The sequence below is a fragment of the Jaculus jaculus genome, chromosome 6 (genome assembly GCF_020740685.1).
Source record: "Jaculus jaculus isolate mJacJac1 chromosome 6, mJacJac1.mat.Y.cur, whole genome shotgun sequence".
Classification (NCBI taxonomy): Eukaryota; Metazoa; Chordata; class Mammalia; order Rodentia; family Dipodidae; genus Jaculus; species Jaculus jaculus.
Window position 1 is genome coordinate 23,163,647 of NC_059107.1, and position 16,714 is coordinate 23,180,360.

Here is a 16,714-nt window from a genome sequence, read left to right on the forward strand (position 1 = left end):
GATTGAATATTTCAGGGTCTGGTCAAATCCTTGAAATATAAAATGTGAATAAGTATCAGCAGGGAGCCACCCGCCTCTCCTTATCAGTTGGATTTTTTAAAACAATTACCATCAATATTATCCCTTGATTTATAGTTCATGAAATGTCTTCAGTTCTAATGAGGACCATTTTTTTTTTCTCTCCCACTCTGAGAACAAAAAGCATTTTATAAACATGGAAACTGATGGTCATCCAAGAGGAATGTATTACCTAAAATCATGTGGCTAGTGAGACTGAAGCTAGATTAGTTTCTAGATTCTTCCCCCTTCTAGTTCTTTCACTGCATTTTCTGCATTGCATTGTTCCCTGGGGGAATAATTCCTTTCTGAACTTTGCATGTACCTATTTACTTCATGTCTGCTTTAGGCTTGAGGATATGCTTTGACAGTGTTGGTTTCATTGCCTGACCACTGAGCCACATGGACATCTTTCTTCGTGGACAGAGTGCTGCATTTTGAGATGCCAGGGTATATGTAATTCCTGATTAATAATTTAATAAAACAATAAGGTGTTTGTTTACAGTATTAATTAAACATCCAAGGAAAACACACACCAGCAATTCATTTGAGAAAACACTGAATGCAAATAAGAAAATGAAAGAAATGAGACCAGGTTAATTCTATATGCATTTGAAATATACCACCTGCTTTGTCCTTGATTCTGGGACATTCAAATTCATTTTTAGGATCCTTTTCACTTTGTTGGATTAAGAGTATGGTTTGTGGAGGTACTGTGATGTTGAGAGCAATGATCTCAGTCTCCAGTGCCAATAAGAACAAGATAGGGGAAATAAATACAAGTGATACAGTAGTTGTAGTGACCATAGATATGTGGGGTGTGTGTGTGTGTGTGTGTGTGTGTGTGTGTGTGTGTGTTTGTGTAGTGTCATAGGGACTATAAAAGACTGAGACATGCATATGATTAAAGGGAAGAGACTATGCTCTCGTCAGTTGATATAATCTTGAGAGTAGCATAGAATTTTTCCAGATCGTCACTTTTCTAAGTAAGGGAAAAAAATCAAAACAAATGTCCTTCAACATGCCAGAAGTGGTCTTTTGATAAAACTATCTGAATTTAACAATATCATAAGTAGAAAATTCAGCACATTTAGCCTGAGTATCAAAGCTTAGTCATTCAGCCCACTGTAGACTATTGTGATTTCTCCCACTTGATTACTTGGCTCTAGCCTGCTACCATAGCCCAGCATTACAAGACAGTGTTATACCACGGATTGCTAAGACAGATGAAAAGATAAATTTCAAAAGTTAAAGTATACTTTCTACTTAATATGTTTGGTTTTCAAAGAGCTTAAAAATCCTAAGCTGAAACATCACAAATAAGAAACCATAAATAATTAAATGTAATTTAAAATTAGATATGAATTCTCTTAACATCTCAATTAAATTTAATGGCAGAGAATCTTCAGAAGGCAAGCAAAAAGTACAAGATCACAGAAGCTAGCCCACGGGCCATTTTTATTTATTTATTTACTCATTTTTCACTTAAGCAGTTAACACTGAGGAGCAAAAGAGCTGTCACTCTGTACATTCTAGTCACATTAGTCCTTGGAAATGTATCTGAGGCATTTTACTTTCCCAGACTGATTCTTTTTCCAGGAAAATATCTAAACTCCATTACATCCTGTGTTCACTTGTGGCCTCTGTGGGTGTCATATTGTACTTGAAATCTAACAACTATGCCAAGAAACCCAAACATACTTAAGCAAAGTGGAGAAACAAAACAGAAAAAAAAAATTTATTGGTCTCTGTCAAAGGTAATCCCACTGGTTATTTGGAATCCAAAGTGTATAGGGTAGCTTGGAAGCAGATATGTGAAGGAATTTACTCTGAAAACATAACACTGTAAACATTGCTCTTTCTCTGGAACATAGTGCTATGCACAGGCATAACATACATTAGCATTTGACTCCAGGTATTGAGCAAACCTGGATTCTTTCTCAAAGAAGCTTTAGGAAACAGTGAGTCCTGACTTTTATCCTTTTGCTCAAGGAATGCCCTCCTACTTCTTGATAGCATTCGTGAAGTGCCAGAGATTCAAGTGACAAATAGCATTTTTATTCCTGACATGTTACTTTTTATTATATCATTGAGAAATAAAGTTCAATAAGTGACTTCTGATAATACTTTACTGCAGTCTTTATGAAAGATCGATTCCATTAAGTAGGTACATTTCAGTTGCTATTACTTCAAGTGATGCCATAATGTACTTGAAATGCAGTCTTTAGTTAATAATAGCAAGCTTATTGAGTGTGTTAGAGATGTGCTAAAGCACTTACTTTTGCACCAGGTAACAGCCAAGAAATAGTATTTTAGACATGTATGTTTCCTGTGCATTTTCACCCAAAGCCTAGTATACACTTGTACTATTTTAAAGATGCAAACATATGTGTAATAATTTCATACCCTGTGTAATCATGTAATGTACTGAAGTAATCTGGCTGAGGAGAACTTGAAAGACAACTTTATTCAGTCATTTGGGAAATGTCTCTTGGGTCATGATGCTCACACAATGAATTCAAGTCTACTTGCCTAGGAACTCACAGAGGTCATTTGCAAAGAATCAGACAGTTAGATGAGAAATGAAACCAATCTGTTTTAAAGATTTATTCTATGACAATGGGTAAGAATTCTGCATGGTGTATAGGGATGTATATTAGCTAAAGATTGGAGTTTGTTTGCTTTCATGTTATAATGCTCAAGAAAATGTAATATGTAACCAAAAGAGTACAGATAAACTTACAAAAAAAGTTGTGAAAATCAGAAAAGAAAATTCTGTGTCATAAAGTGATAATTTTAAAAGCAACTATGAAATTGTAATAACATAGAGAAATATGTGTACATCTATGGAGTTACAATTCAGGCTAACAATTGATCCTTTACCTGACGGGCCCAATTAAGCTTTTAAAAAAGATACTGTTAAACTCACATAGAGAGCAGACTAGGAACATGTGCTGAGACATACTGACAGTGGCGTGCATGTACAGTAAGATCATATATGGTTTTGTGTCTGATTTGTCAAATAATAAGACTAATTCCAGTCATAGCAAATGTATCCAAGCAGTTTTAGTAGGTTTGTGGATTTTTTTTTTTTATTTGTAACACATTGTTAAAAGGAAAATACCATTTGTCTAAGTGATGCTGGATAGAATTTCTCACACTTGTGCTGCTATTTCATGAAGGGAGATACTTGGAGTTTTGAAAAATCCTTCTGCTTTTGTTAGATTTTTTTCTGAAGTAGAAATAATTATAGTTTAAGAAACACATGAATGAAAATTTTGAAATAGAATTTTATAATTAATATAAATTACATTGCCTTGATTCCATTGCGATATAGATCTATAGCTTTAGTGTGCATTTGTCTCTGGCACCCGAAAATAAAAGTCCCACATGTTCATTATAGACCATGCTGGAATATCTGTGAACAGCATGCAGTTCTGACAAGGATGAAACCAGAAAAACCCTCCAAGACATAGTGTCATATCTGGTTAATCAACATGGTAAAATACATTAGAATTTATCTTGATTAGGAAAATAGCAATCAAAGCATTCGAATCTTTTCACTTGTTGAGACAGATGGCCTATCGTTGTGACGGCAAATATCCAAAAACAACAACCCACTACCTTATCTTTCAAAATATGGTGCTTAGAATCATCTTGGAAAAAAAAAGCTATTTAAGCCTAATAAGCCATATGCTCAATAAGTTGATTTACTCCATTCTGTGGTATAGACATAAAATGCATCTCTGCAATGCCTTTATTATATCTGCATTCTCTGCAAGTCATTTATAAAAATTAGCAAATATTACAAATAAGGAGTACAGTGTTACAGAGAATTTAGGTTTCAAATTAAAAACAAAAAAAAAGCATTAAATATTTTAAGTGAACAGTCTCTAATTTACCAGAGATTCTCCCCATAGAGTTCACAGTGTGTTTGAAGATCAGATAAACTGAAAGCCTCCTCTATACATATGAAGCTGGTCTAAAATTATTCCAGAAAGAATTCCTGAGAGGAAGGAAACCTCCCTGCCATTCTTGTTTAAGTCAGATATTGACCATGAGCTTAGAACAAATGCACAGTGTATCTGGGCCCTATTTTATAATTTCATACATTTTAGAACATTTCCCCTTTCATTTTACATACTTAAGGTATCTTTCATAACATTGTATTTTATACTGCAAAGAATTCACAGTATAAACATAAATGTGTATTGGAAGCTCTAGTGTTATATAATGTAGTGGAGATTTAACCTATAAACCCACAAGCACATCTAAATGATCCAAAATGTGAGATTCAAGGTTAGATGGATACTCTTTCATAAGAAAATAATTGCATTTCTTTGAGAAATTCCCTGAATGTGCAAGTCCCATGAAAAGAGAAACTTGTCTGGTCAAATGGAAACAGTATGAAATAAAGAAAATAAAATTTATTCTTAGATATAGGTGCGCCCCAAGCTGAGTTTCAGGTTTTGTTTATCTGGTGACATTGGTCCGTTCACCTAAACACTCGAGATGAGACTAGAAGCTAAACTAAGTAACTAGAAGCTAAACTAAGTAACCACAACCACTGCAAATTTAAAAATAAATTATGATTTGCATGTATTAATATTGTGATGCCACTTTTCAGGAGCACATTGGACATCCAGCTGGAAGAGACAACATATCATTCTCAGAGATGAAACCAATCACATTTTGTTGATTATAGTATTCCAAAAGCTACTGTATTTACCATCCAATGTGTATATGTGTATTTGAGCATGTGCATCTGTGTGTGTGTGTGTGTGTGTGTGTGTGTGTGTGTGTGTGTGTGTGGTAATGGGAGGTAAATAGATGACAGTTTAAAATGTTTCCATTGAGTTTCCAGATGTTTGAAGAAGTCTGTTGTTACAAGGCAACCTAAAGAGACTAATAACTCTGTAGTGTTATGCTTGAAATGTTTTTAAAGCTTGTACAATTTTTAAGGATAATCATCAACCACACCTAGAACACATATGAAATTATCAAGAGTTAACATTTTAAACTTTCAGTTATTAGATGTGCTGTTTACAATATCTGCCTTCTCACAATATTGTGTTCATATTTAAAGCATCTGTTTTCACTGAGTTACCACTGATCAGTCTGTGCACATGTAAAGAAAAGTACAAAATACAGCAATGTGAGTACCAGAAAAAACATTTACTACTTATATAAGAGTATTTTCCTAAGAGGGATTATGGCTGTGCATGGAAATGTTGTGAGCATTCTCAACTGGTATTCAAATCCCCTGCCACCAAAGTCAATCTAATGTGACTTGAGGATTCACCTGGAAGTCAGAGTGACATTTCACTCAGCTTTAATAGGCCACATGAAACTTCATGAGTCCAGGGGTCTTTCAGAATCTCCAAAACTCTTACACCTATACCAAATTTCATTACACAAAAGAGATTCACAAAGAAATAGAAATGTGGAGTAGCTAGGAAGACATTTCATCAGAAGTTCTTGAAGTGTGGTCCCAGAGCAATAGAATGATTGTCACCTCAAAGGATGGACAATGGGAGTTGGGTGAGGATAAGATAGATACATTCCCATATCCCCATTCCAGACCCTCAGAATCTGAAACTGATATTCATTCAGCCCATATCCATAACACTGAATTAAGGGACTTTGATATATGTTCTATAAATATGGGGCTACTGATTTAGAATAATGAGTAGCTTTTAAATGAAATGTCAGTTTTACAAATAGAATACTTTCCTGAAATATGTTTAAAAATCCTGCCTTTCAAAATCATATATGGTTAATCTTTCAGTGATAAAAATGGTTACTAAAGAAGTGTTATTGTTTATGTACAAGATGATTATACATACATATATTTATTTATTTAATATATAATAGATTTATATGTTATAATAAATATATATTTACCATGGTGTTTTCTATTACCAATCTTGGAATTAGTAACAGAACATGTGGAATGTTTTCTGAATTAAACTCCTGTGAATCAGTAATGAAGGTAATGTTATACCACGAAAAATATTAGAAAAGTTAGGCCTTTTGCCTTTTGTACTCTAGTGATTTGGAATAAATGGAAAAGACAAAAAAAAAAAAATAGAGTGACTGTTACATTACTGCTAAATGCTTCCAAATCTAAACTGATACAACTTTTGCCCAGCCTAGCATAATTCCCTTTGAGATATGTTGCCTGTCAGTGTAGTCAGAGTTTAAGATATTACATGTTTAACTTGGGGAGATGAGTGCAGAGTCTGAAAATATGTCATCAAAAGAAAAAAAGGCTTTAACTTATGATAAAAATATAATTCAAGGACCAAATTGGAATCTTTGGCATAAGTATTTGAGACCTTGCCAAATGATCATCACTTCCAATGGAACTAAGAAGAAATCTATACTGGGCTGATATCTGTAGTTGAGCTGGGAGATCTCTCTTCCAAAGGAGGCATTTTTATTGTATCTATTTTTTTAATATTTTTATTTATTTAACAAAGAAAGAGGGAGAGAGAATGAGTGTGCCAGGGCCTCCAGCCATGGCAGACGAACTCCAGATGTGTGCGCCCCCTTGTGCATCCAGCTAACGTGGATCCTGGGAAATCGAACCTGGTTCCTTTGGCTTTGCAGGCAAACACCTTAACTGCTAAGCCATCCCTCCAGCCCTCTAATTTTGACCATCATTTGCAAAAGCCTTTTCCCTTGTTTTTTTTTCTTTTTGGAGGGGGGTAAGGGGGTTTTTGTTGCTATTCTTTTTTCTTTTCTTTTTTTTAAATACCTCTGGGTCTAAAGAGATGGCTTAGTAGTTAAGGCACTTGCCTGCAAAGCCAAAGGACCCAGATTCCATTCCCCAGGGCCCAAGTAAGCCAGATGCACAAGGTGGAGCATGTGTCTGGAATTCCATTGCAAAGGCTGAGAGCCCTGGCACACCGATCCTCTCTCTATCTCCCTCTTTCATTCTGTCTCTCAAAAAATAAAATTAAATTAAAATTTTAAAAAATACCTTTGATGATTATCATTTATTCAAATCTTTTTATATCCTCATAAATAAATTGTTCTATCTCAGAATTCTCTTCTAGTGCTATATCCTAGTTCATTTGTCTGAGGAGTAGTATGAGGGTAGATCCTGAATTTTTCTTCATCTCTGAAACAATATGTAGATATCGCATTGAGTACACTTCTGTCCCCCACCAGGTGGCCCCTGTATCCTGTAACCCAGGTGGAACCATGTTTGTCAAACTTGCTTACTACAGGGTAAGAACAGATGAACTCTGATGAGGTCAAGGCTAATGCCACCATGGGAATTAATGTAAAATATTTCCAATTTGTGACACCTTGCCATTGCATTATTTCCCATGCCTACAAGGCTGGTTGCAGTGAGTTGCCTAATTTGAATTTTCTGAAGCATGTCTTTACTGATCACATACCTGAAGTATTTATCCAAAGGCAGTGTAGATTTACCTCCCCCCAGTATGCATCCATCCATCCATCCATTTCTTTCTGAGCATAGCAATCAAAATCAAGGTATACCCTATTCCTCACATATGGAACCAGTATGATTTACAGCCAAGCTGAGTCTAAAATCATAAAACTTTCAGTACGTGGTTAATATATAACCATCAAAATAACAGAGTGCAATTCTAAATTTATGAGGCTGAACTTAACGCTGAATATCAAATAAGAATCACATTGATGTCTGTAGCAGATGACTTAAAAACACATTAGGTGGTATAACTGCAAGACAGTACATTGATTTAAGCATAAAATGCATACCACTCGATACTTTACCACCTAACGTTTCTCAATAATGAACAAAGCTGTTGTATATTGATGAAAGGAAAATTATTTGTTTTGTTCTATTACACTGCTCATGGAGATGCCTTGAATTTAGGCTAAGCAAACATGATTTGAATCACATTTAGTAAAGGGTGACATTGCATGGACATTTTACTGAATTTACACTTGTTCCTCAAAATAACTATACAGAAGCATTATCATGATGAGTGTTCTCAGTTTATTTTTTTAAGAGAAGAGATTCATACCAGGTAGTTATTGACTCTTTGTAGAAATATGTTTTACTGACTGTAATTTTTCTAATAAAAACAATTCCACACATGATTTGAAGGTTGACATTTCTAAATGCATGAACTAATCTTATAAAATTATTATACTAAAAAACTCTGAAAGCTCATTCTAAAAATAACAATCTTATAATAAATGCATTTTATAAAATGCCTTGTATTGAAGAAGCTTCAAAAAAAACTTGCATTGACATAAGGAGAACCTGGAATTTTCTTTTTTAAAAAATATTTTATTTACTTATTTGAGAGAGAAGAAGAGGGAAAGAAAAAGAGAGAGAATGGGTATTCCAGGGCCTCTCATCACTACAAACAAACTCCAGAATCATGCTCCACCTTGTACACCTGGCTTACATGGATACCAGGGAATCAAACCTGGGTCTTAACCACTAAAACACTTCCCTTGCCCTGAGAACTTAGAATTTTATAATAGCTACAGGTGTCTTGGAAGTGCAGGCAGTAACAAAAATTGAGTTGGTTCTGTAAGAAATGAAAAATGGTTGTTAACCTTCAACCAGTGCTACTGATTGATGGGGCTTCTAGGGACCATGTTAACTGGATAGGGTGTTTCTCACTTCTAGGTTGCGTATACCTAATTTGTGTATCCGAATGAATAAACATACCAGTTCTAGTGATTTGCCATGGAAGATAGAAATGCATTTTTTTTCTAAAGTCTCTTGATATATTTTGTTTTTAATTGCACTAAAAAGCAAAGTACCAGTTATACTAAATTTAACCCCTGCTAATGGAATTGTCAACACTCACATTGCTACTTTAAGGCTTCTCATGAGAACATCCTTCCATGTGGAAGATCAAGACTTAGCCTTTCTATTGATGAAAAATATAAAGGTAAGTTTCAGATATTCAATTTTATTTATTTTTAATTTTCTTTTTGTAATTTATATAGAAGTTGCCAACTGAGTAAAATATCAGTTTATGTTTTATTTTTTTTACATTTATTTTTTTAATTTTATTAACATTTTCCATGATTATAAAAAAATATCCCATGGTAATTCCCTCCCTCCCCCCGAAACTTTCCCCTTTGAAATTCCATTCTCCATCATATTACCTCCCCATCTCAATCATAGTACTTACATATATACAATATCAACCTATTAAGTACCCTCCTCCCTTCCTTTCTCTTCCCTTTATGTTTATGTTTATGTTTTAGTAAATAAGCCATGTTTTATTTTGAGTTACCATCAGGTGGATATTAACTGCAGGACTCTTGCCCTCACAAGTGTGCAGGTGAAGGCTTGCTAAGATCCCACAAGTAGCATAAATTAATCTTCCTGTAACTCACAAAACAAATCTACACTTGCAATTGGCTCCTGGGTCTACCACACTTAACACTTCTTTCCACCATTGTTACAACTGCAGGATAGATAGGTAAGTACTCCTCTGCAGAACTGTTCATAAAAGGAATTTGCATTGTTCAAGTAAGTAGCTTTATAAATACTTTATAAATAAAATACTAAAAGTTTAGCTGAGCATAGTGGTGCATGCCTTTAATCCCAGCACTTGGGAATTCAAGGCCAGCAGAAAACTACATAGTGAATTCCAGGTTAAGCTGGGGTAGAGTGAGACTCTCCAAAAAAAAAAAAAGAAAAAGAAAGAACAGGGCAGCAGAGATGACTTAGCTGTTAAGCGCTTGCCTGTGCAGCCTAAGGACCCCAGTTCGAGGCTCGATTCCCCAGGACCCATGTTAGCCAGATGAACAAGGGTTGCATGCGTCTGGAGTTCAATTGCTGTGGCTGCAGGCCCTGGCGCACCCATTCCCTCCCTCCCTCCCTCTCTCTCTCTCTCTCTCTCTCTCTCTCTCACTCTCTCTTTCTCTCTCTCTCCCTCTTTTTCTCTCTACCTGTCATTCTCAAATAAATAAATAAAAATAAACAAAACATTTAAAACAAACAAAAACACTAAAATTATAACTCTAAGTTTAAGTAAGTGATCCAAACCTATTTGTAGCATTTATTTTAACTCTTGTGTATTCTATAGTATTATTTTTTCAGTCTATTTTTCTTCATAATAAATTAACGTATTACTCTACATGACATGCAAGATCGACTATGATGTTAAAGAATAATGTTTTCTAATTATCATTGACATTTGCAGAGAAGATTAAATTTTAATAAAATTAATTGTCCATCTTTCAATGGCTTGCTTTGCAGTAAATCATAGGACTCTGTTTTTTTCCTACTCATGTGAAAATTTCTGAGTTTCATATGTCTTATTAATTCTTATTAATATCAAAGAACTTTGTACATAGAGAAGAGACTTCACCCATAGATATAGTTAATATATTTGAAGCATAAACGAAACTGTACTGATTTTGAAAGAAAATTCTGTGGCTATGATGTTCCAACTAAAATTTTCACAAGTAACCCTACCAATCTTATTTATAACTTGTGGAGGTAAGTTTGAATGGTGAAGAATGTATTCTCTGCACCATGGTGCATCTCTAGTAATGTAATTTGAAGTGCTAGGGCCCCTTGCATCCATTTTTGAATCTATTATTAGTTGATTAAATTAACTGGCTGGATCAGTACAGTGAGAAGAGACACAGTAATGATATTATAGAATTAGTATGCTGTGATGAATTGTCGGGAGAAGTAATTGTGACAGCCCTGGGGCCATATGCACTTAGGCATGCAATTTACAGTCATTTGGAGAGCCAAGGACTTTTCAGTTTGGGTTAGGAAATTGGCTTCTGCTTTTGACATAGTTTGAGGGATATGTGTGTAAGAGTGTAGATGTGTTGTTTGGGAAGTAGGGTTTGTACTTAGTGGCAATTCAGAAAAGAAATCAGAAGTCTTTTCTTCGCCACTGGCATTTGGATGCTTTTCAAGGAATAAGCCATTCAATATGGGTACCATCATTACAACATTGCCAGTTCCTTTAGATAGGTTTATATAATTGTCCCATTTTTTTTATGGCTGCAGAATGTAATGTTGCTTTGGGTAAGATAAAAGTGAATGTAATCTGGCAACATAATTTCCCTAGTTATAGAACACTGTAAATTTTCATCTGTGGATTGCATTGACAGCAATCCTAAAAGCAATGCTAAAGTTGTTTTGATTTAGGAACACGTGAGGCTCCTAATTACCAGTAGTTTTTAAGCAACCTAAAATGTTAACATTAGTATTTTCTTTCTTTTTTTTTTTTTTTTGTATGGCAACTATTTGCAAGATAAACAGACTGTCAGATACCTCTAAAAGGCTTATTATGATGACAGCAGTTGGCAGTGTAAATAGGAGCAAAACATCACATTAGGGCAAATTTATTGCAAAATTACCAAAACATGTATAACTGTGAAGTCACTGTAATGCTGCTATTGTATGAGAATTACTCCTTCACTTTTTCTACTTTGTGATTTTTGTTGTGGTTATTTGGGATGCAATCATACTTTGCAGTCTGAAGAATGCGGGTGTGGTGTAACAACAAAGCAGATTCATACAGAAAATATCTTTTTTTTTTCTTTTAGTTACACATAGAATTTGCTATGTATAATCGATCACTTTTACAATACTTGCCACTTGGGCAGAAAGCAGAGTTGTTTCATTTCTATTTTCTTCCCTTACGATTGCCAATATGTTCACCAGTTTTTGTCAATGTCAGTTGCAAAGGAAGTCATAAGAAAATATTAAGATCTTAATCTGTGTCTTCCCTCCTTCCCCTTGACCCTAACATTACTTTCTCAGAATGACAAAGTTAGAATCGTGTCTTCAGTATCTCTAATGCTACACATCCCACTTTGCACATAAGGACAGTTACCGACACATTACTCCCACCTGCGTTCTTCCAGATCACCAAAGCTCTGGCCCTGGAGTTGTTATTATTATTTTTTTAACTCTCCTCCTTCATCCTCCATACCCAATTTATCACCAACAGCAGCTGCTATTTTCTTTCCAGCATGATCTTAGATCACCCCTCTATAGCCTTCATCCCTGTCTCTTTTCACCCTTCTCCTGGAGAACTTCACCATCCATGAGTTCATCTTCCTGCCAACTCTTGCTCAGTGCCAACAAAGTCAACTTACAACAACCTGCCATGTAGTTCTCTTCGGTTTAGGCTGCATCCATTCTTTCTGCTTCCCCATGGCACAAGACCTTTGGCTTACCTGTATTTCAGCCGACAAAACATGTGTGCCTTGGTCCCTCTTCCCTGTTCCTCTTCCCTACCTCATGGACTTATCCAGTTTTACTTGCCATTTGTAAGGTTTTGTGTCAATAACTGTGTAAAGTTCTTTCCATACACTATCTACCTCCAGCTCTGTGGCATGCACACACAGTAAGCAGTAATATTCCCTTTGTATAGTTGGCAAAGCAGTATGTGAAGCAACTTGCCCACCAATGTGAAGGAGAGCCAGGATCCACAAAGTGGTCTGTCTGACTTTCCAATGACATTACTGAACACCAAGCAGTACTGACACTCTGGCTGGATGTGACTGTGTGGCTGTCATCCTGGTGTGAATCTGCATCAGAATTAATTTTTCTGATAATTCATTTCCCTCATCTCCTGGGTGTACATTCGGAGATTGACCCCACCTTTCATTTGGCAGTTGTGTGTTCGTTTCTACTGCATTAATTTGCATTGAATAATGTATCCCTTAATATTCATGCTTGTACTCATGCATCCTCACCAAGACCCCAATCATATTAAATTACATTATATAAATACATAGAATAAAAATAGTATGTTTTCTCCAACACAATATTTTGTACCCATAGTTTTCATTTCCAACTTACTAATCACAGTGATTCAGAAGGATGGTGTTGTCGCTTTATTATATTTTCATGTTTCTAATTTATAAGCCACAAGAAAATGATATTGTTTTCTAGAATAAGATTTGAGAAAAGTAACATGTTGCAAGCAAACTCCTGACCATCTGGCCATGTTCAGAACAATGATCAAGGCATGCATGATGCAGAAGCCATGACCAATTGGAAGACATGGGGAATAAGAACAGTTTTGAAACTTCATGAGAATAAACTGGACTATTTCTGATTATGAGTTTATTCCATTAACAATGCTAAGAGTGTTTTCATAGCATTTAGTTTACTTATAAAATATTTTGTCATAAACATGATAGGAATGTTTACTAGGAGTAAGAAAAAGTTAATTTTTTTGTTTTGTTTTATTTTGAAGGCAGGAGAATAAAGAAATATTACTTAACAAAAGCAATTGATAGAGTATGGTAAGGAAATCACAGACTTTGATATCAAGAATGGTTATGAATCATTTCCCTGTATAATTTGCTTCTGTCATTTTAAACTACATTGAAGCAACTATTTTTAAACATCATCAGATCAAGCATTTGTGGGAATTAAGTAATTTAGTATGATATGTAACACTCTTAAATCTGTTCAAACTTAAAATATATATAAATATACATTTACTATTATACAATATGACTTATAATTTATATATGAAATATATATTTCATATAAGATAACATTTCATCAGCATCATTTCCCATTTCTGTTCAGTGTCCGAATTACTAAAATGGAATGAACTTTGTGACAGTACTTTATCTGCTCCCAACACAACCTATGCCAAACACTGTAGACAGTGCATACATTCCAGAGATTTCCAAGCCTAATGTAAAATCCTGGGTGTTTTCTTTGTGGCTCTGTGTGAATCGTGCACATTATCTTCATTAAACTAGATCTAAAAATATCAGTGCCTTAAGATTCAGAATATCCAAGGAGGGAAAACCCAGCCCTCTGACTCTAAAATTCAGGTTAAAATATCAGTTGCAAATAACAAAAGGGGATTTGTAATGATCAAATTTCACCTGACAAATTTATTCAGGAGTAAGTACTCTAGGATTTTGTAGGGGCAGAGCTTGATTAGAATAATTCAGTGACAAATCTTTTTGTTGATGAAAAATTGAGTTGAAATTGGAAAATGAGTGTAAGTTTAAAAAGTGAAAGAAAATAGACACAGGTGAGGGGACATACTCTGAAAAAAGTCTTTAGTGTCCATTTCTCTACTTCAAATAAGGAACCTGGAAACACCCATCTATGATCAGTTGATAATATTTGCTCTGCTCTGCTCCCATGAAGGTACCTGAATTGCTATCTTGCTACCTTTGTTATACAGTATCATATCTTCTCATTTTCCTGGAGGATATGCGAAAATTTAGTGTTGAAAAATCCTAGGATTTTTAAATGTTAACTAAACTACTAAAATATTCTGAGACCAAATGAAAGAATCATGCTCACTCAGGGATATTTGTTCCTTCTGTGTCATTGTGCATACCATGCCTACCAAGTCCTAAGTATGATGGCAACTATGAAATAGCCATCCACACTTTTCTACCAAGGAGAACGGAAATTCTGTGTTTTCCCTTCAATCCTCTCCAGCTTTATCATCGTTGAATAAGGCACACCCACATCTACTTATGGGTTTTACACTGACTATTCATTTTGCCTATAATATTCAGCCCCTAGAAATCTATATGTATAATATCATCACCTTGGAGCTCAGATGTCACCTTACTAACACTTACCCTTACCAATATGTAAAAAAAAAAAAAAAGATTCTCTTCTCATTGAGCTTTATTTAGCATGGTACTCTTGACTTTTTCATATATTATCTCCCTCAAATACTGTATTATTAACTTATCACAATTCTTACTAATTATCTCTTTACCCATTGTAATATAAATGTCATGCTGATGAGATCCTTCCTTCTGTTCCTTATTTACCTAGAGCTGAATCTGATATACAGTACCTAAACAAATCAATAAGTGAATGATTCATTTATGGCTTAAAGATCAACATAGAGCTTGAAGTGATAGCTCACACCTGGGATCCCTGCCTCGGTTTCCTGGATGATCATATTGTAGAACGGTTCTTTACTGATTTCACCTTTCCCTTCCCTGAAAGGTGAAAACACAGGTGGGAAGAACTGGTAGTTAGTTGTATGAATGTCACTGATGCCTATTGTCTGTTTTATGACCTATTGTCTGTTTTACTAGAAAACTATAAAGTAAAATATCCCCTACATGAATGTAAAATGCTCCCCAGAAATCCCAACATATGCATGTGAACTCTGATGTCCTCCTTGCAAGGAATGAACCACCAGACTCCAGAAATGTAAGATTTCTTTGCTTTAAAGTTTAAATGCCCTGCTCAGCAAGGAGTCCACAATGATTTGTTCAACAGAAATGAGCTTATAATCAGGCTTTCATCCAATGATATGAAAGACAGCATCCAGTAGTTTTATAATACACTGTTGCTAGGAAAACACAAATAGATTTCTCTATGTTGTGCTGTTTAGACTTAGCTCCATCTTATTTCAAACTGCAATTGTGAAAATATTCTTTCAGACCACTAAGAAGAAAACTACACACACACACACACACACACAAAAAAAAAACTGTGTGTGTGTATGTGTGTGTGTGTGTGTGTGTGTGTGTGTGTGTCAAGTAGCAAAAACAAGCATGGTTACATCTCTACACCCCTATCCCGGCACTTATTTTTCAGTTTCTTATTTATGCTTTGGAACTCTACTTAACTCTTGTACCTATTGAAACAAAATCATTCTAAATTTTTTATTTTTATTTATTTATGGTGTTTTGAGGTAGGGTCTCGCACTAGCACGGGCTGACCTGGAATTCACTATGTAGTCTCAGGGTGGCCTTGAACTCAAGGCAATTCTCCTACCTCTGCTTCCTGAGTACTAGGATTAAAGGCATGCGCCACCACACCCGGCTATTCTAGCATCTTTTAGGGGTCATGGCTGCATTTACTCAGCAAAGTTAGTGAGTTGAAAGACCTAAATTAACTGTTAATCAGTACTTAATAAGAACTTTCCAGCCCCGTGCTTGAATGCATGTCTGCATGAATGTAATGATTAGCAAAGCCACCTTTTGGACTACATAGTGGTATAGTGGGTTGATTTCTGAAGTGGATACAATGCATTGCTAGGTATTCTGTCCACTGTGTGGTTGGCAGGCAGGTTGTTTATCACAAGGTTTTAGTGTTCTTAATGGACTGTTAACAAGCTGTCAATTATGATGTTTATGCAAATTAGGGATGAGACATTGAAGGATTGATGTGTCTCTCGTTAAAATATCTCCTTGAAATATTACAAAGTAAATAATTCCTCTTTTAATAACTGTCTTAAACATTGGCTCTCTTTCACTGCAGAGTCATTTGTCTGGAAAATGATAGCCCCAGCCTTCTTTTACTAGTGTACAGACAGTTCAAACCGGGTGTGTCTCCAGGATGGGTTATATACCTTATGGTAGCAATTCCTGCCATAAGTGAAGTCCAGTTTTAAGTGCTTTGAAACTCATAGGTAACTATTTTATACTTTCCACGAAGGGCATGTATTTTTACCTCTGTCTCTTCAAGACCATCCACCATGGTAAAAATATACCCCAACCCTTTAAGTATCTGTCCTGCATTCTGTCTTTTCTTGTAGCAGGACAGATTGTATGATTAATACAAATGCTCTGTGGACTGAGGATATAGTTCAGCAGTAAAGCCCTTGCTTAGCATGCACAAGAACCTGTGTTCTAACCCCAGTATACCCCATCCAGAAAAAAAAAGCTTTGTATAATTTAGAAATCATGTAACAGGAGG

At 35.3% G+C, this 16,714-nt stretch overlaps 1 protein-coding gene across 6 annotated transcripts in view; it reads left to right on the forward strand.

Annotated features, from left to right (window-relative positions):
- Positions 1–16,714, forward strand: part of Tenm2 (teneurin transmembrane protein 2) — a 1,398,763-nt gene that overhangs the window by 442,420 nt on the left and 939,629 nt on the right. The window lies entirely within an intron of this gene.